At 39.1% G+C, this 5,294-nt stretch overlaps 1 long non-coding RNA gene across 1 annotated transcript; it reads left to right on the forward strand.

Moving 5' to 3' along the window:
- The first annotated feature begins 3,030 nt into the window (after positions 1 to 3,030).
- On the forward strand, positions 3,031 to 5,078 carry LOC140721674 (uncharacterized). Its single transcript, XR_012097433.1, has 3 exons — positions 3,031 to 3,125; positions 3,257 to 3,292; positions 4,989 to 5,078. It is a non-coding gene; the product is annotated as an uncharacterized lncRNA (long non-coding RNA).
- The last annotated feature ends 216 nt before the right edge of the window (positions 5,079 to 5,294 follow it).

Here is a 5,294-nt window from a genome sequence, read left to right on the forward strand (position 1 = left end):
AACTGGAAGAGCCAACGTTAGAAATTTGATACTGAGACTGGAAGGTTGTAATGTGTCCAGAGAAGACAAATATTCTGTTGAGTTTTAATGCCGCAGAAAAGAATAAACGTCATATAACACAATCAGAGTACTTGTGGCATAATGAAGTAAAGTGGCAAAAAGCCGGAACCTCATGTGAGGTCAGCTTTTCCGAATTCAAAACACGCGGGTTTTGCATGTGATTAGATAGTGTAGGTGATCACATTAGAATCTCCGAAGACAATTTCTGGAATATATATAAATAATGTTTTTAAAAAATCAATCCTAAAATCTGTTTCAAATACTGTTATCGAATCGGGGGATAGAATAAATGAAAATAATATTGTAATTTCGCCTTTATTTCATCACAGTCTCCTGTTAGTCTGGATTTAGTAGGTGCGGTCTTAAGAATAAGGTACTGAGGTACAGTCAACACATTTAACCACGTACCGCTTTTGCCCCGAAGAGTAAGTGACGGTTTGTCTCGGTCCACTTATTTCCAACGACTCAATTCATACTTTTCGTTAAGGGCAGAGGATGGACAGTTTCTCCTTGCTGTTCAACTTCTTCCCTGAAGGAATTCAAATATTTACCTTTCTTAATTGTTGGTGAATCCGATGAGATTCCAGTATCAGTCCGCTATTCCTCAATTTTCCGTCACTAACCCCTTCTCTCCATTCAGTAGTTCAGCATAATATATCACTTCGTGCTTCCTGGTTTCGCTTAATTTTGCTAGTCTATCACTTCCTACTGAATGTGCTCTTTTAATTTGATTGTCCTAGCTCTACACACCACATACACACACACACACACACACACACACACACACACACACACACACACACACAAAGGGCTAATTTATTTTGCTGTAGTAGAAAAAACGCGATTACCATTGTATTCTAATTTTCGAAAACCTTTGTTTCAAATGCATCCTTATCAGAGCACAAAAAGTTGCGCCTGCAGAACGGAGGTAGTCGATGCGAAGGAAGAATTGAAGTGTGGTACAATGGGACCTGGGGAACAGTGTGCTCCACGAAACTTGATGCCAAATCTGCAGAAGTGATCTGCAAACAAATAAAATGTGGACCAATACAAAATATTTATCATGACTCAGATCAATTTGGAAAGGGACTTGGACCTATATGGTTGGATGAGATTGAATGTACTACACACGAATCGACCATTTGGCAGTGTGAGTCACAACCGTGGGGAGAGCACCAGTGTGACCATTCGAATGACGGAGGAGTTGTATGTAAGGGTAAATAAGAGAGTCTTATATCTATTTACATTTTACATCTTTATGTATAAAATCGTCAAAATATTTGTTTTGCCAACAGAAACCAACATGACGGAAGGATTCACTGAAAAAGCCTGCTTGCAAGAAAACACATTCTCCTCTTTCCCTTCAGAAGGTAACGAATTCGAAAATGCCTTTGCTGAAATCAGAAAACCTTGTATAAATGTCGCTATTAAAAAAATGAATTTCGTTCCTTTTGCCCTCAACGAAATTGTGCCCGCATTGACTAAAATCCTGGTTTCCCTTGACCCTGTTGAGCACTGCCAAATGGGAGTGTCTTGTGAAAAATTCCATGCCCAGACAGAAGTTAGAGGGAGTTAATTGGAATTAATTGGGAGCATTTGTTATCTGGCAAGATTATAAATGATATGCAGGAATTGTCTTATGACCAGCTGGACGGACTTGGGAATCGGTATTACCTAGGAAGGAGGGAAGTGAACGATGGAAGTAATGGGGATATTCGAAGGCGAGAGACATTGTTGGTTTGGTCAAAATAAATGTAGTAAATATATGTAAACCGCAGGATGCATAAAAACGGTCAGGCTGTAGGGCAATATAGAAAGAAGAATAAAGGCTGCGATCAATAGAAAAATATATCTATTTGGTTGGAAATATGAGGAAAGGAAATATCATGGCATACTGTGTTACATTACCAAAATAACACAAGTGGTTAAATGGACAGAACATAGGTCGACGTATGTTCAAAGCCCGCAATTTATGGTTGGAGTTGAAAAATATGCATGAGCTGTATTCGACTATTTTCTTCGCCGGTATGAACTAAAGATAGAAAACAAAAGTGGCTGATAGTGTCTTCATCGTGTGTTTGAGCATTTCGTGATGAGATATGAGTTGAAGAGGAAGGTCTGTGACTTGCCTACATTAATCGGACACTGATGGTAAGAATAAGATATGTTGCGTGTTCATTCAGCAAGGAATTGACTGCAAAATGTGTTTGTGGATATGCCGCATTTCAAGAAGCATGTGGGGGCTATAAAGGAGACTTACTCAGAGTCTGCCTGGGTAAGAAAGGACGGAAACACCTCAGACTCCTTCTGCGGACCTAAAATTAGTCCTAATAGATGCATAACATTAGGTGAGACAGGTCAGGTAGAGTGTCTGAAACATTGTAAAACATACCAAACATTAACGGACGCATTTATGGTGACAAACGACGGCTTAAATGAAGTGTTAGAGAAAAACCTTTATTCCCAAATTGAGAATGATTTTGCTTGGAACGGGCTTTGAGGAGTGATATAAGAAATATTTACAATTATCGTCTTTAAAAGGCTTTCCGCTGGAGTAGGCAAGTGTAAATATTTGAGCGATATCGATTATATGAGGCAGAAGAGAGGTGGTATAATTTGCATAGTGTTGGATTAACAAATGGTGGGCCGGGTTGCGTCCTTGTTAATTTAATTAGTTCTATTTTCCCTCTGATGAACTTCAGATTCCCAGACTAATTATTAAATAAATTTTCATTTTATAGTTTCATACCTAGATGTTCCATTGCGTCTTGTTGGCGGCAGTCACAACTGCTCCGGGAAGCTTGAGATACTGTTTAATAACAGCTGGGGCACGGTGTGTGACGACTCTTGGGATCTGGCCGATGCCAATGTAGTCTGCAGACAGCTAGGGTGTGGCCTTGCTCTCTGCCCTCCAGAAGATGTTAAAATGACCCAGGTAGCTGGTGCTGTCTGGCTTGATGAAGTAAAATTCACCGGAAGTGAATCGTTACTGTCCAGCTGTCGATCCTCATCATTTGGTCAACACGACTGTGATCACAAAGAAGATGTCATCGTTCTTTGTTCTGGTAGGCTTTGTGCTTTGTCTGACATTTCCAATTTTTCTTCAAATGATTTGTTAATTTCGTAATTAGAAATAACAAATTATAAACACCAATAGAGATGCTTTTGTTGAAATTTACTTTCAATATGTACACAGGTTCCAGAGTGACTCTTACTGAACGCAACAATTCAGGTATGGATTTTTGACGCTTAAATATCGCATTTATGCTGCAGATATCAAGAATTGATTATTCGTATTGTCTAAATGCTAAGTTCACCATGGATGCTTTAGAAACTGCATGGATCCCGATCCCGATCGTCTCGCCAATTATTTTAAGCAGGAATATGCAGAATTCTTAAAAACATGAACTCCACTCCCGTTCAAACATTTTTGTGACTCAATTAGTTGCACATTTGATAGTCTTGAGAAAGTTTTGATGTTTGCAGATAGTAAAGATTAAAGTTAAAAGGAAATTTGTTATCAGATATCCACATATCGTCATATACTGCCTTGAGATTCATTTTCCTACGACATTCAGTGTACATACATAGAAATATAACAGAAATTGTAAAGAAATTCACAAAAACAAGCTCGGAAAAATAACAAATAACAAAAGGCAACGAAGTACGCAAATGCAAAATCAGAAAAAATGTGAACAAATGGATCAGTAAAAGTTAATACTGAGAACAAGAGTTATGTAACCCTTGAAAGTAAATATAGGTTGTGGAATCTGTTCACCACTGGAATAATTGAAGTTACGCACCCTAGCAGGATCATAGCGGTTGATAGATAATAACTATTCCTGAGCCCAGTTGTGTGGACCCAAGGCTCCGGTACATGCTTCCTGATGACATCAGCGGTAAGAGTGCATGACCTGATGAGTATTTAGTCATCCTGTGACGGCGCAGCTTGTAATGTGTGCTCAACGGCAGTATAGTTGAATAATATTTTGGACCGGATATAATATTCAAGATTTGGTGACGTTCTGTAAGAGTGCAAGTGCTCACTTATTTTTGAACCCTCCATGCACCCGTTGAGGAAGAAATATTAAGGCTATGAGATCCCATTTCCTCTGTATTGCCCTGACTTCATAAAGACCAACATGGCTATGTGGACCTGGCCTATGAATGCAAATGTGGAATGGAAAAAAAATCCACAGCTGCTAGTTACATACAGACTGCCAGCGGTAATTATCGGCAGCTTACCAACATTTTCTGGGCCATTGCGTTTCGTCTGGGTTGAGTTAATCGTGTTAGATCACTCCCCTCCCACAACATTCCCTCCTCACCCCCTCCCACAATGTCACCCCTCACTCCCCTCCCACAGTTCCCTCCTAACCCCTATGGCCCTCCCTCCTCGCCACAGCTGAGGGGAATGTGGAGGGTAGTGGAAGAAAGGAAAGGTGTGGAGGTCCAAGAATGACTCTTTTTAAATTATTAGCTAATTATTAGCTAAATCTCTGCTCATTAGAGGCGGATAAGAAAAAAATGCAATGATAAGTACGTTGAAATATTTTTCTTCCTGGAAATGTTTTCATAAAATTAAACTCACTTTCCCTCTTGCTGTTCCAATCCAGCAATGTGCGGGAAAATGGAATTTGAACACGACGTTGCTTGGGGTGTTAATCCTGATCTGATACCAAGTGGCTGGAGAGAACGTTTATTGCTCTGGGAAATACTTCTGACATATCCGGCTTTATTGTGAAAGAGACTTTGTGTCTCCGCTCCGCTCTTTCTCTCATGAAATGTATAGAGATATAACTTACAAAAATCGTGATAACTGAATATATGATTAAATTCATTAAACATCGCTCAAAATTTCGTTGCATTGGATCTATAGTGTTTGTTTTTCGTTTATCGAAATATATGTTTTTACGTTTCGTTTTAAGATTTTGGAAGCTGGACCCCATCCATCATGGTTACTGTCTGCATAACTCTTGGAATTATATTCATCATTGAGTTATTAATACTTTTCACGATAGCATGGAGACGATCAGCAATCAGTGGTGAGGACAAATCTTTACAACGACTTTTTAATGTGACGTTTTCAGTTTGTTGGCGTATTCCGAAAAAAATATTTTTGTGCAAAAATGACTAAATTAAATATGTTTTCACCGCTTTAGTTCGAAATTAATTTGACGTCCGTGAGACATTTATAATGGTGGCTTTCACTGTCCCTTATTTTTCGTGGATCT

Source organism: Hemitrygon akajei, unplaced genomic scaffold (genome assembly GCF_048418815.1).
Source record: "Hemitrygon akajei unplaced genomic scaffold, sHemAka1.3 Scf000059, whole genome shotgun sequence".
NCBI lineage: Eukaryota > Metazoa > Chordata > Chondrichthyes > Myliobatiformes > Dasyatidae > Hemitrygon > Hemitrygon akajei.